Here is a 25,327-nt window from a genome sequence, read left to right as displayed (position 1 = left end):
TTGACCTAGTTTTGTGGTCATTCATTGGACATTAATCAAATTATTTTATCTTATCTATAAGGATAAAAAGTTGTGCTGGACATATTGCTGAAAAATCTAGCAGGCCCGGTGCAAAGCCTTGTTGGGCAAGAACCCAGGCCTTATGGCAAGAATGAGGAAGGGTTGTCACTGTCACTTTAGCAACCTTGCTCCTGCTCTTTAGTGAGATTTAGACCACAAGGGACACTTTCCCTAAATGCCAGTCACCTTAGCAACCTTCCTCCTGCACTTTAGTGGGATTCAAACCACAAGGGAGGCTTCCCTATATCACCTATAAATATTCTCTAATACTAGGGTTCAAGGTGATAACTTTTTGAAGATCTAAAGATAGATAGAGCACTTGGCAAAGTGCCAAAGATGACCTAGGTTTTAATGCTAAGGTTCAAGTATTCTAATCCTAGACCACTATATGAGCTGCTATAAGTTAGGGTTTGGACAGTCTTCAATAATATGTCATTCAAAGTCATATAGAAGCCTTACAAAAGGGTTCAAAATGATATTCAACAAAAATGGGACGAGGCCTTCAAATAGAGGTTAGGGTTAGACTAAGGTAAATTGTTCTATGGTTGTTATATATGCATAAACAACAAGATAAATGGTTGGCGTCAACCTCATTAAGGTCGGTTATGCTATCCCCTATGTTCATGTAAACAAATTATAGAGACTAATCCTAAATTATGAGCCACCTGTTGTCGCTCAAATTGTACAGGCACGATGCGACAACGACTCAGGTCGGGGCCTGTCACTCTGATCCCCGACCTCTCCATTCTAGTTGTATCCCAACAACAGCCTATGGGGTGTAGTCCCTATGAAAGATGAGAATGCAAGAATCGTTGGAAACCAACAAGTCTGAGAGACACAGTTGAATGGCCTAGCCACTTGGTTGATTTTAGCAAGTTTTAAAGGAGTCGATTAGATTATTATGAGACCAATGCCTTACGAAGTCAACTACTTGCTTTGAATCAATTAGAGACCAAGTAACCAGATGAACAACCGCAGCTTAAAGAATAATTTACTATCCTAGACGAAATGCAGATCCTATTCCTTAGGTGAAATGCAAGATCTTGGTTTATTTTAAATTAAATGCCTAGCTAAGTATATCCCTTGATCTTTATCTATATTGAGCCTAGTCTTTAGAGTAAGTGGCAGAGGGAAGTCAAGGTGTGTGAAAATTCCAAACCGGAATCCTATTACAGCAACTGGATATTATTCTCCTAATTGCTAATTTAATTTAACAATTTGTTTATTGTTTGCTACGACAAATACTAAATAAATCGCACTGCAATCTACACAAATAAAACTGCGAAAGAATAAACGCTAGAAGAAATGCTAGAACACACACATAAAATAACGCAGTTATTTTTGGACAAAAGTCCCCGGAAAAACCCAACTTGGGAAAACCGCTACAACAACTGAGGGCTTTATTATTAAGCAGCAGTGAAATAATTTGAGTACGACCTGGATGAGGAATACTTGTAATCCTGTAGAGAAAATACTGGAAAAAATCTAGTGAGGAATTTTCCTCACCCCACAGGCAATCTCCCGACACAACTTGCCTTCAGAATTTCAGCCCTCTGAGCCTCTGCGTCAGCCTCTGCATTGCTCTGCATAGATGGCTGGACGTCTAGCCTCGAACTAGACTCTGATGAAGTCGTTCTGACTTTTCTTGACTGGAACGGCGCTTCTTAGGCACTCTAGAACTCCTTCCCTACCTCTGGAACTGAAAACAACAAACTCTCTCAGCAAATCGCCTTTGCCTCTAGAGGCTACTACACTGCCCCAGCGTCAAACTCTCTGTGGCTCTTCTGCCTCTCTGCAAATGCACTCACCGGATTTGAAGGACTTCACTATCGTTGCCCCTTTCTTACTACTTCGATCTCAGGCTCTCTCTGGCAACTGACTGCTACTACTCTAGAAATCGATTTTCTCATGAAATTGAACATCTCAAGTGTCTCTCCATCACCACATCGACCTCCTCTTATAATCCTTTGTTGGAGCACCAACGACCAAGATTAAAACTTAATCGATGGCTAGGATCATCTTGGAGTCTATCCATGTGAGTTTCTAGATGATTCACGCCTTGACTTAATTAATACCGATTAATTAACCATATTCTATAAGTTTAGACTTAGAAAATATTTAAAAACTAGTTAATAATCTAATTAAGTCATTTCTAGGCGGAATTTCCAGAAATTATTTCTGGGTTTTGGAGATCTCATGTATTTTAGACTCTCCACAAAATTTCAAGGCTAGAACACATCCGATGCTCCAAAAATTAACACTCCCTCTTAGCAAGGAATGTGTTCTAGCTCTACTGCACATCCTAAAGCAGCCTCATCTCCTGTCATTTTGTTGATGTATGGCCATACTTCCCACCAATCACTGCGCAACTCTGATGTACGTTGCATCTGTGTTGCTGCTAACATTGTCGCACCGTTGCCAACACTACATCTGCACTACAACTCCCTCTCATCTGTTATTGCTGCAACTGCAACATCTGCAACTAAAAGTCGTCCAAAGTACTAAATCACCTGTGATCAGTGTAATGGATCTGTCACCTGAGTCTCTGACTGCTACTAGTATCTACTGTGGCTCTAAAAACTGCAAGGTCACCGTTTTAAATACTAGAGAGCCTAGACTTCTCAAGAAAAGATGGAAGGGTGTTCCTATCTCTCCATCAACCAAGCTTATGCTTGGAGATAAATTATTAATGCAAGTCTAGATCTAGGATGAGAATGCAAGATTATCGAGTGGGTCTTGAGTTAAGATTGCTTAATGACTTTAAGTACTTGGTTATGATTAGTCTTATGACAAGAGTACTTAACAATGAATTAAGAAACAATCTTATAGGCAAGATAATGTGCCAAATTAACAAGTGCTCAAAAGAAACAGCCAAGATATGATTTGCCCAACAAGATATAAGATATGTCCACAATACAATTGCTTAATAACCACAAGATATATGCTCTTAAAAGGAAAGATCGCCAATATGTCAAAGATCCACAATAACCATAAAATGACATTAATGGCAAGAAAGAGAACTAGAGCACTTATCCACTTAAACCAATTAGCGAATGAGACAATACAAGATGCTAATGACGATTAGACAATCGATGTTCTTATGCAATTAGAAGCCTTTAAAGATATACCAACAAGATAATGCCAATATTGCAATTAGATTCCTCAATACCAATTGTTCAAGATATATTAGATCTTTGATGCCAATGGCATTTAAACACTTAAGAGATTTGATGCTCTTTTGAACACAATTAGAACAAGTTACTTTAATGCCAATTAGAGTGATAGAAACAATTAGATTTCCCAAAAGACAAGTGATGTAACCAAGATACTCAACAATTTAACAAGATAGATTTAATGTCAAGTGCTTTAGAGAGTGAGCTTATTAGTGCACAATTAGGATCACGAAACTCACAAGACAAGAGAACGTTAGTATTCTTATCCAATGTTACAATGTCAACAATCTTTTTTCATAATAGCATATTAGACAATGTAAACAAATATTTTCAACAATGAGTAACTAGAACATGAAACAATGGAAATCTTATGTTACTTATGTTCCAATGTTATCCAAATGAGTAATAAGTGAGCTTTATGGCAGCAGCTAGCTAACAGTGAGCTATTCTTATGCCAAGTGTGTAAAACAGTCCCAAATTACTTATCTCTTCTAAATCTAGATGAAAGCACTTAACATGAAATGTAAACCATGAGAAAATGCTTCAAACACTGTTATATATCAAACTTCAAAGTGCTTATGACAGTCATCCAATTTTCATGAAACAAGTTATGAGATCTTTACCCAACTCTTCCAATGATTAATTAATGAACTTAGGCTATTTTGTCAATGATTTTTAGGGCTCTTAAGTGAAAATTTTACCACTGTTATGAATGATTATCTTGCTGTAGCAAACAGTGAGGAGAAATAGGGTTTAGAGATCAAACCCTTAGGCCTTGATGCCTTGAAGAAACTTGCCCAACTTCTCCCAATGATTAGGCTACCTACATCCACCAATGTTAGCTTAAAAATTCACTTGAAAACCACTGTAAACATCAATAGATTAACTCACAAAGAAACTTGCCCAACCTCTCCCAATGATTAGGCTAACTACATCCACCAATGTTAGCTTAAAAATTCACTTGAAAACCACTGTAAACATCAATAGATTAGCTCAGAAATTGAATGATCGCCCACAGAGGCAAATGAGGTAAGTTTAGGGCTAGGAAAGGCGACACAAGGCCAAATAGGCCTGCGTTAGTGCTGCCAAGGCCTTACAGGCCTGCGGCTAGGGTCAAGAGGCCAACGGAGGCCCATGGCAAGCCCTGGAGGGGCTGCTGCTTGGCTAAAGGAAGGGCCGAGGGGCTAGAGTAATCCCTAAGGCCTACAGCCTAGGGTTCTAAGGCCTTAAAGGCCTGCCGCAAGCCTTAAAGGGGCTGCAGCTAGGGGAGATGGAGGAAACCGAGGTAGAGGGAGGCTAAACGGAGGAGGACAAAGGGGAACCGAGGGGAGAAAGAGGAGAAATAAGGGTGCCGCAGGGAAAAGAGGGGGAGACGGCTAAGGAGAAAGGCCCTAGGGCCTGCGGGCCTGGAAATGCCCACGGCAAGGGAAAAAAGGCTCACAACAAGGCCTTAGAGGCCTTTTCAGGCCTACGGCCAGCCAAGGAAGGGTAAACAAGGGCAGCGACTAAGCTAGAGGGAGGACGTTGAGCCTAGAAGCCCTAAAAAAATTTGAAACCCTTGCCAAAAATTTGATTTGCTTCAAATCTTCAATATTGTTCAATTTCACTGCAAAATTTCTTAATGATGGCCCTGCAAAAATTTCTAGAGACTAGATCTTACCCCCAAGGGCCTAGATCTAGCTCAAACCCCCACAAATCTTCTTGAAGCTCACCTGCACAAATGAAAAATGGAAATACCCAAAACCCCAATATATACAAAAATTTGAAATAAAACCCAAACCCAAATTGGCTACAAAACAAGGGCTAGAAAATTTTATTTACAAAAATTATTCTACAAAAATAATTTACAAATATATTTACAAATGTACAATGCTTGAAAATAAAAACATATTTTGAGAAATAATTTTTTAAATGATGAATAGTGACAATAGATCAAATGTGTTCTAGAAGTTATGGTATTGCCCACAGCCTTAGCGATGTAAGAAAACCAAACAAAATTCTCGGAACCCAAACAAGATCAACTCTCCTCCAAAGTTTGTGAACTTAGAGCCTAAGGGTCAGGAAACCTGCAAACTCTATATATTTTCTTCAAGAAAACTTGTTAGACATATGGCGAATCAGATCACCTAAGATAGACCCAAAATCTACCAATATAATGTTCTTATCACCATCTAATGTATAAATAAGCTTATAAAATTTTAAGCACAATATAGGAAAGCACATACCCAACACATACCACAAATCATCGGACAAAGAAGACCATGAACTGAACCCCAAAGTCTTTTATATGATATTTTAAATGTTCCCGGCAGATCAATGGAACAAAACCAGCGTTACAAAATTACATTGACTATAGTCAAAGCTTTCATCATTGTGACTTGATAAGCAAATGGCTTCTAGTTTATAGATAAATCCTCCAAGTGGAAAATAATGTCTAGTTGGCTTGATCCCCGTCAAAATAATTTCAATTGTTGATAAATATTTATTTTTGAGGAATTTTCGAATTTCTTTTAAAAACCGCTTTTTATTAATCCAAAAATTGATTTTTTAGATTAATTACCTCAAAATTTTGACTTAGACTTAACCACCAAGGTCCAAGGGCTTAATTTTTCTTAAAATGTCCATTTTTGCCTTGGTGGAGGACCTCCAAAAATTAACTTTTTTTTTGACCCACGAATTTTTTAGTCATTTTCCACTTCGAGAAATTAATTTCTCTATAATTTATTTTTTTACTCTAAATTAATTAATTTTCTGGCTTAGTATTTTATTTTATTTTGCCAAAAAAGTTAATTAGTTGACACTAGAGGGGATTAATTATTGTTCCACCCTCAAGTACTTTAGTCGTGGTGTCTGATTGTGAGGAACCATGTACTAAAATATTTTTACATCAGATAATTGCAAATTCAACCCTCAAAAGGGGATACCCATTCGTTATGGACCCGCATAATTTTTACCCAATTCTACGACACAATATGATTTAGTAGACCAAATGACTTGCAATAAAATAATTTAGCCAAATAGCTTAAATTATTCCTAAATCACTTTTACAATAGACTCGACTAAGAACACTAGGACTCACCTAAGACTTTGTCAATAAATTCCACCCTAGCTTTGGGGTTTAAGCTAGAGCGAAAAATCTTTTCCGATTAGCCGTGTTAGAAACACAGGTAATCGGTGAGGTTAAGAAACCTCGTAGGCTTAAATCTGTCGCCAAAATCATAGGTTTACCTATGTTGTTACATAATTAAACGGTCGTACTAGCATCATTTACATTACAACTTGCAGAAATTGGGTTTACAACGACATGATAACTGGTTGGCTGACGATTCTGAACTTTGAAAAGTTTTGTTCAACTGCTTCCTTGGACTTGTGACATAATAGGAGCAACACCACCCACATGCAAGAAAACAACACTTATGCATAAATCAGAGCTAAAACCCTAGCAACATCCCTAGCCATATAAGGGAGAGGAGGAGAAAGATTTTTTCTTATAAAGTTATAATGCGATTAACAAACTCTTAGACTAATGCCTTATCCTGCAAGGGTTTATGGAGTCATTATGGCACAATCTCAAACGAAGGATATTGATGGAGTAAGGGGGGATGCTTTGGCGAATCCACTTCAAAAACCTTAGCTGTTTCTCATTTGAGGGGAGAATTAAGTATAGGGTCTACAAATATAGAGTTTCCCTATAGGCCTTAAAGAGGAAAATTTCACATGCAATATTGAAGCAAATTTCATCAATGATAAAACATTTAGTCATGGAACAATTGAAAACCTATTTTAGAGCATGCAAAATATCAATAATAGACAATAAACTTACAAAAATCCTCCACAAAGGCACTTCTTTCAATCCCAAAACAATGTCTCCATGCAAAAGTCACATCCATAAAAAAGCCACACCATAAAACACTACATCTTTCCCATTGTAGAGAAGAAGGTTAGCTTGCACTCTTTTAATGAGAAGTATACCATGTGTGATGATGAAAAAACAAAATGAGAAGAGGCTCTATTTATATGAGACCCATCCCACTGATTTTCACAATAAATCAACTAATGAAGCCCTATTGACAGGTTTACTTTAACTGTTCCGTAGGAAACAGGTTACAAGCCAACATCATAGCAAAAGAACGTAACAAAAGTTCCATAAAAGCCAACACGTGTGGGAGAAAATGGTTCTAATGCATGAAGTGATCCTCCAAATGAGCATCTCTGTTGATTTGGGGTAGCATCAGATGTGGCCTAGCCACGAAATTTGGTGGAGATGTTGGGGCACATGAGATCTCCAATACCCATAAAAGGTTTGGGCAGATTCTAAACAGTTTAGGAGATATTAAAATAATTAATATTTTTTATGGAGTCCCTAAGTCTAAACTTAGGGAAAATAAAATATTAATGTGGATTAATACGAAACTACGTTAGAATGGTCCAAAAGACATGGATCAAGCCAGATCTAATCTTAGTCGTTGATTAGGGACTTAATCTCAGTAGTTGATATGTCAACAGGAAAAGTATAAGAGGAGGCTTGAGGGTCACTTGGAGAATACACCAGAGTGATCAGTCATTCTATTCTCTAGAGCGAGGTTTGCTAAGAGAGATAGAATTAGTGATCGGGAGTTGCAGCTGAGGGGAATTGAGCAATGTTGCACGAAGCGGGGGCGAAGCGGAAGCGTTTTTTGGAAGCGGGGGCGCGGAAGCGTCATTTTCCAAAAATCTAGGAAGCGAAGCGTCCGCGGAAGCGTATGTTATATATATATATATATATATATATATATATATATATATATATATATATATATATGTTTTTGCATTTATACTCAAAACAAACATCCCAAATACCAAATTAATTGTAGAAGACATGAAAACATACATATTTTTGCATAAATCAAGATAGATATAACATCCATTGTACATTAATGATTAATTTTATTCGAGCATCAACCATTTAGATGCATCAACCATCTAGAATCTAGATTCTTCTCCTCTTGTCTAGCCTTTGCCTCTACCTCGATTGTCTAGGGATATTAGTCAACATTGCCCAATTTTGATCAAACTACCTAATTCAAGACTTAAAATATGGTAGAAAAAGCTTAACATGCATGATCGATGATTTTGACTTGATTGAAAGGTAATTTTTTGCTAAGGGCGTGCCGCGTGACAAAGGAGTTCAACAATTAACACCACCAACACTAGGGTACATATAGGGCTTGGTGCTCTTGATTAAATGCTAATCGCATACCTTCATACTTGATATAATCTAATGAAATGCCACAATCCCATTGATCCTGAATTCCTGAAAACTATTAAGTCTGCTGAATTTTGAATAGGATATGAAATTCTATTTTCTCCATATGAAGTCCAATGAGGTTGGAACCACTCTCAAACATCCAAAGTCATTTTCATGGTAATGTTAAAAATTTAAGTAAAAGGATGAAAATGAAAAATAAAGGAGAATGTCACTTTTACTTTAAGAATTTAACATTACCATGAGGGAGCATCTGCTATATTTATATTTTTTTTTGCCTTCATTCGTCACCCTAACCCAAGATGGACCCACCCCCAACAAGCAAACTCACCTAAAATTAAAAAAAAAAAAACGATTTTCTAAATGCTTTTCCGAAAGCATACGGGAAGCGTACGCTTCCTCCTCCGAAGCGCCAAGCGCGCTTCGACGCTTCCATACCACGCTTCCGAATTTCCAGGAAGCGGCAAAAAATTCGGAAGCGGCACTTCCGAATTTCGGAAGCGCACTTCTGACCAAGCTTCCTAGGCGCTTCCGTACGGGACGCGCTTCGGGGCTTGGAACCGGGGGGGCACTTCGTGCAACATTGGAATTGAGTACAGAGAGACAGAGAAGCAGAGATAGTTCTGGGAGAGTAGCGCAGTTGCCGGGGAGAGTGACGTAGAGCCAGCCAGGGCTCACGCAAGACCACGCAGAGGCAGTCGGGAGCTGCGCAGAGCCTCAGAGAGGCCAGTGTTGCTGACGCAGAGGGCCAGAGGGTTGATGCAGGGCCTCCTAAGGCTGACACAGCCCCATCCGGGGTGACGCAGGGCCAGCGCTGGGCAAAGAGTGGCTGACACAGTCTAGAGAGAGGCTAACGTTGGAGTTTTTGGGGCAAATTGGTGCTGAGGAGTTGCCAGAAGGATTATCCAGGATTTCAGCCAGGACATTTGTCTCAAACTGAGAGGTATTACTCCAAAGAAATTCTTTGTTAGGTAGGTCAGTTTCGGCACCCAGATTGTACTCTGATATTGCTTAATAAGAAAACCCTCAGATAGTTGCACCAGTTTTCTCACATTGGGTTTTTCCGGGGACATTGGTCCAAAAATAATGGTGTCATATGGTGTGATTGTTTCTGTTTCTTTCGCTGACGCAGTCCAGAGAGAGGCTGACGTTAGAGTTTCTGGGGCAGATTGGTGCTGAGGAGCTGCCGGAAGGATTATTCGGGGTTTCAGCCAGGAGATTTGTCTCACATTGAGAGATATTACTCCAAAGAAATTCTTTGTTGGGTAGGCTAGTTTCGGCACCCAGATTGTACTATGATATTGCTTAATAAGAAAACCCTCAGATAGTTGCACCAGTTTTCCCACATTGGGTTTTTTGGGGACATTTGTCCAAAAATAATGGCGTCATATGGTGTGATTGTTTTTGTTTCCTTTAATTGCTAATATATAATATGTTGAGCATGCACGAGTGTTTATTTTCAGTGTTTACATTGTAAATAACTTGTTAGGTAACATAACAAGTAGGTAGGAATAAATCGAATAAAGTGCATGGTGGGTTTCTAACTAAGTAGACTTAGAAACTTCAACATGGTATCAGAGAGTGATTGCAGATCACAGGGAGGACTAAGGACATCAGCCGAGCAGAGCAATAGCAGCAGAAAGCAGTTGTCCCGAGGTGACAAAAGTTGTTTCTACCAGAGCAGCAACAAGGGAAGGGTGACGCAGTGCCTACGTCATCAAGGGTGAGCTAGGAAGAGGCAGTGCAGAGGCTAAGGAAGGCAAAAGGAGCCTCACGTAGAGCCACGCAAAAGCTGAGAGGGCTGACGCAGTTGGCTGAGGAGGTCGGGTTGCTTGTGTTGGGAGCCTAGGAGATCTCACCTTCAGGTTGTTGGGGTTTAGAAGGCTATGGGAATATTGCAGAGTGGAGCTGGTGAGGTACTGTAGTCAGAATAGTACCTGACAGAGCAAGGCCAAGAGGAAGGAGTTTCTACTGAGGGTTTCTAGCCGAGGAACCAAGATCAGTGATGCGGTTGTACAAGACGATCAAAGTAGGGGGCATCTCGACAGTAGCAGAAGGATTTCTAGCAGGGAAATCGGGACTCAGAGGGATTCCAGAAGAGAACTTCCAGACGGGGAGTAGAAACTCGAAGGAGTCGAACAGAGAACTTCCAAAAGGGAAGTAGAAGAGCATCATGGCACTACACAAAGTAAGAGACCAGGATAGACTGGACAGGAGCGTCGAACTTCCCAGTCTGAAAGGACAAAATCTTATCTGTACTTGACAGAAATCGTGTCAAGAACTTCGCCTTGAAAGTAATAGCTATCCCAGTCGACCCCAATGACAATGACACGTACGAGGAGGCAATGGCGAGGGCCAAGAGCATCATCCTTGACGAGGTCAAGGATCATGTAGTACCACACATTGCTGAGAACGAAACGGCATATGAGATGTGGGAAGCTCTCAAGAAATTGTACCTGCATACTTCTATGCAGAGAAGAATGCTACTTGAGAATCAGTTGAGGCCATATCAGATGAAGAAGGGAGAACCGATTAACACCTTCCTTGGAGGACTGAATGAGATCCAAGATCAATTGACTGCTATAGAAGCCACGCCAGATAAGGAGTTGATGGTGAAGACAGCCCTGAATGTTGTCTCAGAAGACTGGGATGTATTAGTCCAGAGTATACTGGGCAGAGGGACTCTCCCACCTTGGGATGAGATGTGGGCGCTCTTCGCAAGGAAGAGATTAGACGGTAGTTGAAGACGGGTAGCAGCAGCAAGGGGATCAAAGTCAAACAGGAGGAGGAAGATGTTGCCCTAACATCTAAGGGAAAGCAAGAAAAGTGGAAGAAGAAGGATCTCTCCAAAATCAAGTGCTTCTACTGTCGGGCGCTGGGTCATTATGTGACCCAGTGTCCAAGGAAGAAGAGTAAGGGAGAGTCTTCCGCGACTAAGGCAGCGCCAGCACGGGCAGAGAAGGAAGTTTTGACAGATGATGATTGTGCCATGAGTGCACATGCACTACTTGAGTGGAAGTGGGGAGACATCGAGCTGTAGTCAGGCGGATTACAGGCAATGAGGGACAGGATCCTCGAGGTACCCAACCTCTTGGATTAGACCATGCTACGGAAACCCCGAAGAGGAGTAGCGAGACTGGCTGAGTAGGGTAGAGATGGATGCGGATAGAGCGGCAGAGAGAGCTACAGTGCAGGAGTCCCGAGACAGCGCGAGGCTAGCAGGCTGCAACAATGCGAGAGGCACGGGAATGTTGCACCAGTGCAAGATGGCATAGAGAGGTGTGCAACGGTGCGAGATGCAAGGAGTTGTTGCAACAGCGCAGAGGTCAGAGAGGGAGCACTTGTCAGTGGCAGAGGGAGCTTCAGCATCAGTGGGTGTCTCTAGCCCGACAGAGAGGTCAGAGTTGGGAGATCATTTACTTACTTCTCAGTAATTGAGTTGCAGTGCCGCAGTGGGTAGCACGATGCAACATGATGAGAGGAGGTGCAATGCGGATACAGTGTTGGGAGAAAGGACTAGCAGCAGCATGGATGTAAAGGGAGTTGTTGTACAGATGCAGCAGTGGCAGTCGCAGAACCATGGGCAACAATACAGGCTACAGCAGTGCAAAGGATGTTGGGCAGGAAGGCCTGGCATCAGCACAGGTACCAATGCCGGATGATCAGAGTAATACTCAGTGAGGAGTATTGCTAAAGCACAGTCCTCGCTAAGAGTGAGTGTTGATTTGGGGTAGCATCGGATGTGCTCTAGCCACGAAATTTGGTGGAGAGGTTGGGGCAAATGAAATCTCCAATACTCAAAAAGGGTTTGGGCAGATTCTAAACAGTTTAGGAGATATTAAAATAATTAATATTGTTAATGGAGTCCCTAAGTGTAAACTTAGGGTAAAATAAATATTAATGTGGATTAATATGCAACTGTGTTAGAATGGTCCAAAAGACATGGATCAAGTCAGATCTAATCTTAGACGTTGATTAGGGACTTAATCTCGGCCGTTGATATGTCAACAGGAAAAGTATAAGAGGAGACTTGAGGGTCACTTGGAGAATAATACACCAGAGTGATTAGTCATTCTATTCTCTAGAGCGGGGTTTGCTAAAAGAGATAGAATTAGTGATCGCGAGTTGCAACTGAGGGGTATTGAGTACAGAGAGACAAAGAGGCAGAGATAGTTCCGGGAGAGCAGCGCAGTAGCCGGGGAAAGTGACGCAAAGCCAGCCAGGGTTCACGCAGAGGCAGCCGGGAGCTGCGCAGAGCCTAAGAGAGAACAACGTTGCTGCTCAAGGCCTCCTAAGGCTGACACGGACCCATCCAGGGTGACGCAGGGCTAGCGCTGGGCAGAGAGGGGCTGATGCAATCCAGAGAAAGGCTGACGTTGGGGTTTCTGGGGTAGATTGGTGCTAAGGAGCTGCTGGAAGGATTATCCGGGGTTTCAGCCAGGAGATTTGTCTCAAACTGAGAGGTATTACTGCCAGGGAAATTCTCTATTGCGTAGGCCAGTTTCAGCACCCAGATTGTACTCTGATATTGCTTAATAAGAAAACCCTCAGATAGTTGCACCGGTTTTCCCACATTGGGTTTTCCCGAGGACATTGGTCCAAGAATAATGGTGTCATATGGTGTGATTGTTTCTATTTCCTTTAGTTGCTGATCTGTAATATGTTGAGCATGCACTAGTGTTTATTTTCAGTATTTAAATTGTAAATAACTTGTTAAGTAACATAACAAGTAGGTAGGAATAAATCAAATAAAGTGCATGGAGGGTTTCTAACTAAGTAGACTTAGAAACTTCAACAATCTCTAAGCCATCAAAAGGTGTGATATGGGCTAATGAGTGCTCCATACTCCAAGATACATCTCAAGGATCACGTGGAAGCCTCTGAAGTGACACAATGCAAACATGTCATGTCCATGGTGCCCTACATAAACGTCAAAGGAGCAAGAAGGGTGACGTGCCACTCTGTAGCTCAAGTGTTGGGGCTCCAAGGTGATGCGCAAGCCCTCACCTTCCATCTCAAGGATAACCATCATTATTTGAGCTCCATGTTAATTTTTGTAGCTTGAACAGGTGTTCTAGTCTCAAATGGTGTCTATGAGGCTACAAACACGGGTGGATTAATTATCTCTAATGCCCAGAAAGAGCTTCTAAGTGAAATTATCATAATTAAATTAACTAGCCAGTTTTAATTATTTTCCTAAGTCTAACTTAGGGAAATGGGTTAATTAATTGGGATTAATTGAGACAAATCGATTTAGCTCTAGTGACTTCTAGAAAAGTGACTTTTAGAAGTCAAGACAATCTTGGCCATCGATTCGAGTTATATTGTGACTGTTTATTTGTGAATGAGAGATTATAAGAGGAGATCGATGGGGCCTTTGGAGATCACTCGAACAAGCAGATTTGCAGTGATAGCAAGGGCACAATGATAGCTTGGGAGACACCAGCAGCGGGGTTTTCAACTAGAGAAATTGAGGAGAGAATTTCCAGAGAAATTCTTCAAAGTGATTCCATTTTTCTAAGAGCAAGGAGACCAAATTATTTTTTAAGAGGAAGGCCGAGTTAGGTGGTGCAAGTAGCTGGTTTATCTAGCACGAGTTTCCAGAGGCTCGTTTTAGTTACCAATTGTCCAAACAATTACCCAGAGGCAATGCGAGTTGGTTAGTCGAGTTGTTCGAGGCAGTGTTACTCATGAGATTGATTTCCTAAACACAGTGCGAGTGTCTAGAATTCCATTTCGTATTTTACAGTTGCTAGTGTGAGTTGCAGGAGGAAGTGTGAATTGACTAGGAGAGGCCAAGTTAGTTTGCAAAGGGAGACTCCTGATTTCCTAGTTCGATTTGGTCAGTGAAAGTGAAGGAATAAAATTTGTCAGAGCTCTACTAGTATCAAGGAAGAAATTTATGTAATCCTTGATTTGCTAAAGAAATAATATAAACCCTCATATGCAGAACTGGTTTTCCCCACACTAGGGTTTTTCTAGGGACTATTTTGTCCAAAAATATCAGTGTCCAATTTTATGTGTGTGTTATTTTCTCAATTTTTGTGATTAATTTCTAGAGAAATTGCAGTTGCATTTCTATTTAGTATTTGACATAAGCTAATTTACATAAGACAAATAATCTCTAAAGATAGAAGAATAATTATCAGTAACTGCGATAGAATTTTCACACTCCGGAACAAAAGATTCCCACAAATAATGTCAAGGCTAGCTTGGGGGCATCCTCAGTCCACTATGCAGATCATCAATATCTCCAACACCAAGCTCCATGGGCACAACATTTCAGCATTCAAGGGTCCCTTGAGGTGTCAGTCATCATATGGGGTCATCAAATAGCCTAATGCTCTGCTTTGGATAGGCATACTAATCATCTAGGTCAATCTCTCTCTATCCAATGGATGGTACTATTAGACATTGGATAAACCAACAGTCCCTGTGTGTTTCGCAACATGGACTAACCACCTCTTGTGGATCCTTATCTCTGGCGATGTGATCGTTGACTAACACCTGCGGGTTTTGGTGTAACAACAATCATGATTCCCAACAAGTGGTATCAGAGCGTAGGTCACAAGTTCGATACACACCCGACTCGTGTTGGGGGGAGATTGTTGGACATTGGATAAACTAACGCTCTCTGTGTGTTTCGTGACATGGACTAACCGCCTATCGTTGATCCTTATCTCTGGCGATAAAATCGTTGACTAACACCTGCAGGTTTTGGTGTAACGGCAATTGTGATTCCCAACAGGTACAATTCTACTGCTTTGTTGAGAAGGTGGGGCAATCACCTCAAGAAGTCTCTACTGTTGTGATGAGCACCACTTAACAAAACCATCTCAATATCAAGTGGAAATCAACAATCGTTAGGCAACAAAAACCATGGGTGCATCATAGTGGACCATACTTAATGTGCCATACTTAATGTTAGGGGCACACTAACACTTCACACAAAGATCACCTTCAAATATCTAACTATACCAAGTCCTGTATAAGTGTTCCTTCCTTATGTTAGGGATGGTTAGATAGATAACTTTGTTAGGTGTTTCAAAGCTCCCAAGTGGAAGTGGCAGGTCCCAAGTTAGCCAATCAATCCATAGGTGTGTGAAAATTCCACAACAGGAACCCCTACTGCAGCAAACTGATGTTAACTCTCCTACTTGTTAATCCATACAATTTATTTACTGTTTGCTACCGCAAATATCGAAATAAATACTACTGCAGCCTTCACTTAATTAATTATTATACTGAAATAAGACACTGAGCAAGAAAGAAAATACAACACATGTGACATTATTATTTTTGGACAAATGTCCCCGGAAAAACCCAATGCGGGAAAACCAGTGCAACAAATCTGAGGGTTTATTATTATTAAGCAGTAGCAAATTCTGAATACATCTCTTAATACCTCAAGGGTTATTCAGTTACAGAGAGAGAAATACTGGAAGAAAGATTTGTCAGATTACCTCACACAATCATTGAGAAAAGTTCTGGTTGATCCGAACACTAGATGAGGTGCCTCTGGCAGTGCCCGTGCTGCCTCTGCGCAGTCCTCACGCAATCGCTGCGTCAGCCCCTCTAAGCACTGTGTCACCCACCTAGCTGATCGATTTGCTGCTCGGAGTCACTACTCTCAACCTCCCGGTCTCACACCCCGGCTCCCAGCTTCTGAAACTAACTCTGCTGCAAAATTTCGGACTCTCTCACCCTCTGCGCTACGTCTGCGTGGCCCTGCGTCAGCCTCTGCATGAGAGCTGCTGGATCACTCTTTGCCTCTCTCTGTTGATGATTGTCCGGCTGAGAAAATCTCTCTCCGGATGCTATCTCTGCCTCTCAACTGCAAGAAATCCACTCGATCAAAATTTCCTCTTGAGAACTTCTCACTTCAGAAATTCGATCTCTTGATCTCTTGGTGTATTTTCCAAATGACCCTCAAGCCCCTTCTTGTATCTTCCTGTTGGGAAACCAACGGCCTAGATTAACTCCTAACCAAAGGCTCAAATCGTTTTGACTTGATCTCCATCTTTTTCTAGAAGTTACACCCACAATTAGATTAATACCCATTAATATTTTAATTTTCCTAAGTATAGACTTAGAAACTCCTTTAAAAATATTAATTATTTTAATAAAATCGTCTTTGGGTGGAATTTCCCAAAACAATTTCTAGGTTCTTTGGAATGCATGTACCCAAGCCTCCCTGCAAAGGTTGAGGCCTAGGGCACATCCGATGATACCCCAAATCAACACTCCCTCTTTACGAGGAATGTGCTCTAGCAATAGACGTTGTTGCATACTGCTCCGACTTTGAAGCATCGTCCTCTGCGTTGCTGATGTCTGACATGTTGTCCACCAACTACTGTGTTGTTGCTACAATTGCCACTGTCAACAATGCATCCGTACTACAACTCACTCTCAAGTGTTGCATCTGTGCTGCTGCTAGCACTGCCACTGCACTGCAAACTGTTGTTGCTACTCTATCAGCAACGGAAAAATGTTCAAAATTACTGAACTAATTGTGTTCAGTATGATACCATGTGAATGTTGGAGCCTGACTGTTGCTAGTCTCTGCACTGACCCTCTGACTCTACTACGTTGCTGCTAACCTCTGCTCCATGCCATCTGCATTGCTACCAACTCTCCTCTGCGTTGTTCAGTTTCTGGCACTCCTAGCCACTACAACTATCTCCCCGACACTCCTCGGCACAATCTGACACTAGTCCATCCTGCTACCACAAAATTGGGCTCCCGTAGCAAGGTATTGATCCAAGAGGCAGAATCTTCAAGGACCCTACCCATTTGTAGCTCTTTCGAACTACAGCTCCAAATCAGCGCACCTCCTTCTTGGAGGTATCTCGGCTATCATGGCAAAATATGATATACTCATATTGTGGCTACTACTGCTTTGTTGATGCTTTTGCACTGTTGTTGCAACTACTGCAATAATGAGTTTGATCTCCTCAGATCCAGAAGTACTAGCTTCCATAGGGTGGCTCCCTTAGAAACTAGACTTCCTCTGACTCTCGATCTCCCTATGGGAAATCTCTATTCTCCCTCCTGGCAACTCAAACAGTTCTCCTGCACTAGAAACTGGACTGTGAAGCTCTGCGTTGGGAATCTCCTGGCTGGAACTGCTCCTACATACTGCAACTGGACAACTCACACTGCCCGTGTCACTGCAACTAGATCTGCAACTGTCTTCCAAAAACTAACTGCAACTAGCTATGCAACTATCATTTGAATGACTAGCTGCATCTGTTGACACTTTCATCCTCCTACTAATTTTTTTGGTCTCCTGTAGCAAGGACACTGATCCATGTGAGAAATCTGCAGCAACCAGATCTAATTTGCTTCTCTTCCATGGATCATGCCCATCCATGGCCATCTTTGCTAAAATGTCGAATTGCTCCCTCTCCTTTGGGCAGCTGGTAGGCTAGGCTACGCACTCCCTGCTGGAGCTAGTAAAATTGTCGCCCCTTGCTGCTGCTCAACTCTAGAGAATTTGAATTCCTTGGCTAGGAATTCTTTGGGGAAGAAATTCCCTCAATCGTGCTTCTCCTCTCTCTTCTGATGATTTTTTGCCCAACTAACTGCCTGCAGAAAACTCTGCGTCCCACCAGCTCTCCCACGCTGAGGCTTCAGTGTCACTCCCTCTGCACCAACAAAAATTCGAACTGGAAGTCCTTCTCTCCGTCGACTCACTCAGAGAGAGACTGCCTCGAAAATCTGCACTCCCGACTTGGAACTGCGTCAGCCTTCTAGGAGTTTCGAACTACTGCCTCTCGCAGCATTTTTTTTTAACTCCCTTATTTTGCTCAGCATTGGATCTACCGGCTTTGATCTTCTTGCTTCACCTGCAACTCTAATACCATGTGAAAATTCCACAACAGGAACTCCTACTGCAGCAAACCGATGTTACTTCTCCTACTTGTTAATCCATACAAGTTATTCACTGTTTGCTACGACAAATATCGAAGTAAATACTACTGCAGCCTTCACTTAATTAATTATTATACTGAAACAAGATATTGAGCAAGAAAGAAAATACAACACATTTGACACTGTTATTTTTGGACAATGTCCCTGGAAAAACCCAATGCAGGAAAACCACTGCAGCAAATCTAAGGGTTTATTATTATTAAGCAATAGCAAATTCTAAATACATCTCTGAATACCTCAAGGGTTATTCAATTACAGAGAGAGAAATACTGGCGGAAATATTTGTGAGATTACCTCACACAATCACTGAGAAAATTCCCGACCAATCCGGACATTAGATGAGGTGCCTCTGGCAGGCCCTACACTGCCTCTGTGCATTCCTCATGCAATCCCTGCATCAGCCGCTCTAGGCACTGCATCACCCAACCAACTGATCGATTTGCTGCCCGGAGTCACTGCTCTCAGCATCCCAATCTCACACCCCGGCTCCCAGCTTCTGAGACTAACTCTGCTGCAAAATTTCGGACCCTCTCTCACCCTCTGCTCTGCCTTTGCATGGCCCTGCGTCAGCGTCCGCGTGAGAGATGCTGGATCACTCTCTTCCTCTCTTTGTTGATGATTCTCCGGCCGAGAAAATCTCTCTCCGGATGCTATCTCTGCCCCTCAACTACAAGAAATCTACTCGATCAGAATTTCCTCCTGAGAACTTCTCACTTCAAAAATTCGATCTCTTGATCTCTCGGTGTATTTTCCAAATGACCCTCAAGCCCCTTCTTATATCTTCCTGTTGGGAAACCAATGACCTAGATTAAATCCTAATCAAAGGCTCAGATCCTGTTGACTTAACCTCCATCTTTTTCTAGAAGTTACACCGACAATTAGATTAATACCCATTAATATTTTAATTTTCCTAAGTTTAGGCTTAGGAACTCCATTAAAAATATTAATTATTTTAATAAAATGGTCTTTGGGTGGAATTTCCCAAAACAGTTTCTGGGTTCTTTAGGATGCATGTGTCCAAGCCTCCCTGCAAAATTTGAGGCCTAGAGCACATCTGATGCTACCTCAAATCAACAAGGTGTGTGTGAATATGGTGGCAATGGAGTGGGCACAACTTTAGGGCAAGGTTCCATAGGCAAGTGACTAGCTAATGGAGGTCCAACATCCTAAGTATATAGATGTAATGAGGGAGCAATATTGGAGGCACGAGTTACCCCTTTCCTTGGCCTGCTTTTTCCACCCTTCTGGTACGCCTTTTACTCTTTAATGATAATGCTTTGATTTAGGTGCATAGCTCAAGAGCCCAAGCTCGTTTTTTAGAATTTATTACCCCTTAATTAGGAGGCATTTTATCGCTCATTAGCGTTGGGACAATAAAAGGGTTCCTTTTTATGGATGGAGCATCATGTCCTCTAAGAACTAGGTGATGGCTAGTGAGGGGGTAGAGCTCATGCTATACTTTTTCCCACGAGCAAATTTTTGTCCCAGCGATCTTTTGCATTTTATCTTTTTCCTTCATTATGGATTTCTTTTAGCTACATCAACTCCAAGCCAATGTTTTCCAACCCAGACTCAAGGATGAGGATGAGAAGGTGCCAATCCCCATGACCAATGACCACCAGCCCAAAGAATTGAAATGAAATAACAAAAAGGATGGATAGTGGTAAGTATGGAATACCATGGATGTAATACTTCAATTAGAGCCTCCCCTGTGGTGTCTTTCTTAAAACCCTAAGGCCTCAAAGGAGGTCCCACAGGATTAGAGTCAAAGACTAAACTTCCAAGTAGAGTGAGGGAACAAGAAGACAATCAAGATTAGTCAATCATTCGGATAACCCCTTGATTCATATTAGTATGCATGAAAACATTAAGTAAAAACACTAAGTACAAAATGGTTAATGTACCTACCAATGGATGAGCCAACTTCCTTCCTTCAAGAAGGAATGTCGGATCAGAGAAAGAAATATTATAAGTGCAATAGTGTTGATTTCGGGTAGCATCGGATGTGCTCTAGCTATGAAAATTGGTGGAGAGGCTAAAGCACATGAGATCTCCAAGACCCATAAATGGTTTAGGGAAATTCCCACTGGTTAGAGATATATTAAAATAATTAATATTTTTAAAGGGGTTTATGTTGATTTGGTATAGCATCAGATGTGCTCTAGCCACGAAATTTGGTGGAGAGGTTGGGGCACATGAGATCTCCAATACTCAAAAAGGGTTTGGGCAGATTCTAAACAAATCAAGAGATATTAAAATAATTAATATTCTTAATGGAGATAAAAATTAATGTGTATTAATATGAATCTGTGTTAGAGTGGTCCAAAAGACATGGATCAAGCTAGATCTAATCTTAACCGTTAATTAGGGACTTAATCTTGGTAGTTGAGATGTCAACAGGAAAAGTATATGAGGTGGCTTGAGGGTCACTTGAAGAGGACACCAGAGTGATCAGTCATTCTATTCTCTAGAGCGGAGTTTGCTAAGACAGATAGAATCAGTGATCGGGAGAGCAGCTGAGGGGCATTGAGTACAGAGAGACAGAGAAGCAGCGATAGTGTTGGGATAGCAGCAGAGCAGCCAGAGAGAGACGCAGGAACAACTAGTGCTCACGCAGGGCCACGCAAAGGCAGTTAAGTGCTGCGCAGAGCACCAGAGGGGCCAGCGTAGCTGATGCAGAGGCTCAGAGAGCTGGCACAAGGCCTCCTAGCGCTGACGCAATGCCAGCACTGGGCTAGGAGAGGCTGACGCAATCCAGATTAGGCAAACGCTAGGGTTTCTGGGGCAAATTGGTGCTAAGTAGCTACAGGAAGGATTATCCAGGGTTTCAGCCAGTAGATTTGTCAGAAACTGAGAGGTATCACTGCCAAGGAAATTCTTTGTTGGGTAGGCCAGTTTCAGCTCCCAAATTGTACTCTGATATTATTTAATAAGAAAACCCTCAGATAGCTACACCGGCTTCCCCACATTGGGTTTTTCCAGGGACATTAATCCAAAAATAATGGTGTCATGTGGTGTGTTTGTTCTTGTTTCTTTAGGTTGCTGATCTGTAATATGTTGAGCATGCACTAGTGTTTATTTTCAGTATTTACATTGTAAATAACTTGTTAAGGAAAAATAAAAAGTAGGTAGGAATAAATCAGATAAAGTGCATGGAGGGTTTCTAAGTAAACTTAGAAACTTCAACATGGTACCAGAGGGTGATTGTAGATCACAGGAGGACTAAAAGACATCAGCCGAACGGAGCAATAGCAGCAGAAAACAGTTCTCCCGAGGTGACAAAAGTTGTTTCTAGCAACACAGAAGCCAAGGAGTGTGACGAAGAACCAGCCAGGGCCACACAGAGGAAGTTGGGAGCTGCGCAGAGCCCTAAAAAGGCCAGTGTTGCTGACATAGAGGGACAGAGGGCTGACGCAGACCCATCTGGGGTGACGCAGAGCTAGCTTGAGGCAGAGAGGGGCTGACACAGTTCACAGAGAGGCAGTTGCTGGGGTCTAGAAGGCTACAGGAATATTGCAAAGTGGAGTTGGTGAGGTACTGTAGTCAGAAAGTTCTTGACAAAGCAGGGCCAGAGGAGTTGTTACCAAGAGTTTCTAGCTAAGGAACCCGGATCAGAAGTGCAGCTGCACAAGTCGATCAGAGTAGGGGGCATCTCGACAAGCAGAAAAAGGATTTCTAGGAGGGAAATAAGGACTCAGAGGGAGTCCAGAAGAGAACTTCCAGACAATAAGTAGAGACTCAGAGGAGTCGAATAGAGAAGTTCCAGGAGGGAAGTAGAGGAGCATCATGGCACTACACAGGGTAAGAGACCAGGATAGACTAGACGGAGCATCAAACTTCGCAGTCTGGAAGGCCAAAATCTTATCAGTGCTTGAAAAAAATCATGTCAAGAACTTTGCCTTGAAGGTAATAGTTGTCCCAGTTGACCCCAATGATAATGACAGGTACGAAGAGGCGATGGCGAGGACCAAGTGCATTATCCTTGACGAGGTCAAGGATCATGTGGTACCACATATAGCCGAGAAGGAAACGACATTTGAGATGTGGGAGGCTCTCAAGAAGCTGTATCAGCATACTTCTGTGCAGAGAAGAATGTTGCTCGAGAATCAGATGAGGTCGTATCAGATGAAGAAGGGACAATCGATTGACACCTTCCTCAGAGGACTGAATGACATCCAAGATCAGTTCACTGCTATAGGGGCGACACCAGATCAGGAGCTAAAGGTGAGGACAGCCTGAATGCTGTCTCAGAAGACTAGGAAGTGTTTGTATAGAGCACACTGGGCAGAGAAACACTTCCACATTGGGACGAGATGTGGGCAGCTCTTCGCCAGGAAGAGATCATACGGCAGCCGAAGACAGGTAGCAATATCAAGGGGATCAAAGTCTAGCAGGAGGAGGAAGATGTGGCCCGAGCATCTAAGCGAACACAGAAAAAGCGGAAGAAGAAAGATCTCTCCAAGATCAAGTGCTTCCACTCTGGGGAGTTGGGTCATTATGCGACCCAGTGTCCAAGGAAGAAGAGTAAGGGAGAGTCTTCAGAGACTAAGGCAGCTCCAGCACGAGCAAAGAAGGAAGTTTTGACAGACGATGACTGTGCCATGAATACACACGCACCACTTGAGTGGAAGTGGGGAGACATCGAGCTGTAGTTAGATGGACTACAAGCAATGAGGGGCAGGATCCTCGAGGTACCCAGCCTCTTCAATTAGACCTTGCTACAGGAGCCCTAACGAGGAGTAGCAGAACTAGCTGGGTGGGTAGAGACGAATGCGGATGGAGCGGTGGAGAGAGCTATAGTGCAGGAGTCCCAAGATAGCGCAGAGCTAGCAGGCTGCAGCAGTGCGAGAGGCACAGGAGTGTTGCACCAGTGCAGAAAGGCACAAAGGTGTGCAACGATGCGAGATGTAGGGAGTTGTTGTAGCAGCGCAGAGGTCAGAGAGAGGGAGCACTTGTCAGCGGCAAAGGGAGCTTCAGCAACAGTGGGTGTTTCTAGCCCAACAGGGAGGTCAGTTGGGAGATCAGTTACTTACTTCTTAGTAACTAAGTTGCAGTGCAGCAGTGGGCAGCACGACGCAACATGATGAGAGGAGGTGTAGTGCAAATGCAGTGATGGGAGGAAGGACAAGCAGCCGCACAGATGCAAAGGGAGTTGTCGTACAGATACAGCAATGGCAGCGTTAGAACCATGGGTAACAGTACAGGATGCAGCAGTGCAAAGCATGTTGGGCAGGAAGGCCTGGCATCAGCACAAGTACCGATGTCGGATGATCAGAGTAATACTCAGTGAGGAGTATTGCTAGCGCACAGTCCTCGGTAGGAGGGAGTTTTGATTTGGGGTAGCATCGGATGTGCTCTAGCCACGAAATTTGGTGGAGAGGTTGAAGCACATGAGATCTCCAATACCCAGAAAGGGTTTGGGTAGTAGATTCTAAACAGATCATGAGATATTAAAATAATTAATATTTTTAATGGAGTCCCTAAGTCTAAACTTAGGGAAAATAAAATATTAATGTGTATTAATATGAATCTGTATTAGAGTGGTCCAAAAGACATGGATCAAGTCAGATCTAATCTTACTCGTTAATTAGGGACTTAATCTCAGTCGTTGAGATGTTAGCAAGAAAAGGATAAGAGGAGGCTTAAGGGTCACTTTGAGAGGACACTAGAGTGATCAATCATTCTATTCTCTAGAGCGAGCTTTGCTAAGAGAGATAGAATCAGTGATCGGGAAAGCAGCTGAGGGGCATTAAGTACAAAGAGACAGAGAGGCAGAGATAGTGTCGGTATAGCAGCAGAGCAGCTAGAGAGAGAGACGCAGGAGCAGCCAATGCTCACACAGGAGCATCCAGTGCTCACGCAAGGCCACGCAGAGGCAGCTAAGTGCTGCGCAGAGAACAAGAGGGGCCAGTGTAGCTGACGCAGAGGCTCAGAGAGCTGACGCAGGGCCTCCTGGGGCTGACGCAGGCCAAGATAGGGGGCATCACGACAAGCAGTACAAATATTTCCAAGAGGGAGATCAGGACTCAGAGGGAGTCCAGAAGAGAATTTCCAGACGGGAAGTAGAGACTTAGAGGAGTCGAATAGAGAACTTCCAGGAGGGAAGTAGAGGAGCATCATGGCACTACACGGGATCAGAAACCAGGATAGACTGGACGGAGCATCGAACTTCGCAATCTGGAAAGCCAAAATCTTATCAGTGCTTGACAAGAATCGTGTCAAGAACTTCGCCTTGAAGGTAATCGCTGTCCCAGTCGACCCGAATGATAATGACAAGTACGAAGAGGCTTTGGCGAGGGCCAAGTGCATTATCCTTGACAGGGTGAAGGATCATGTGGTACCGCATATAGCCAAGAAGGAAACGGCATTTGAGATGTGGGAGGCTCTCAAGAAGATGTATCAGCATACTTCTGTGCAGAGAAGAATGCTGCTTGAGAATCAGATGAGGTCGTATCAGATGAAAAAGGGACAATCGATTGACATCTTCCTCAGAGGACTAAATGAGATTCGAGATCAGTTGACTGCTATAGGGGCAACATCGGATCAGGAGCTAATGGTGAAGACAGCCCTAATGTTGTCTTAGAAAATTGGGAAGTGTTTGTCCAGAGTATACTGAGCAGAGGAACACTTCCACCTTGGGACGAGATGTGGGCAGCTCTTCACCAAGAAGAGATCAAACAGCAATCGAAGACAGGTAGCAATAGCAAGGGAATCAAAGTCATGTAGGAGGAGGAAGATGTGGCCCTACCATCTAATGGAAAGCAGGAAAAGCGGAAGAAAAAATATCTCTCCAAGATCAAGTGCTTCCACTATGGGGAGCTGGGTCATTATGTGACCCAGTGTCCAAGGAAGAAGAGTAAGGGAGAGTCTTCCGAGACTAAGGCAGCATCAGCACGGGCAGAGAAGGACTTTTTGA

General features: G+C 42.6%; 1 protein-coding gene across 11 annotated transcripts in view; it reads right to left on the bottom strand.

Annotated features, from left to right (window-relative positions):
• Nucleotides 1-25,327, bottom strand: part of LOC149253377 (uncharacterized) — a 323,687-nt gene that overhangs the window by 194,375 nt on the left and 103,985 nt on the right. The gene's annotated exons all lie outside the window — the stretch shown is intronic.

This window comes from Pinus tabuliformis, chromosome 7 (genome assembly GCF_031772625.1).
Source record: "Pinus tabuliformis cultivar Carrire ecotype Pingquan chromosome 7, CPIR1, whole genome shotgun sequence".
Taxonomy (NCBI): domain Eukaryota; kingdom Viridiplantae; phylum Streptophyta; class Pinopsida; order Pinales; family Pinaceae; genus Pinus; species Pinus tabuliformis.
This window is presented reverse-complemented; position numbering and strand designations above follow the sequence as displayed.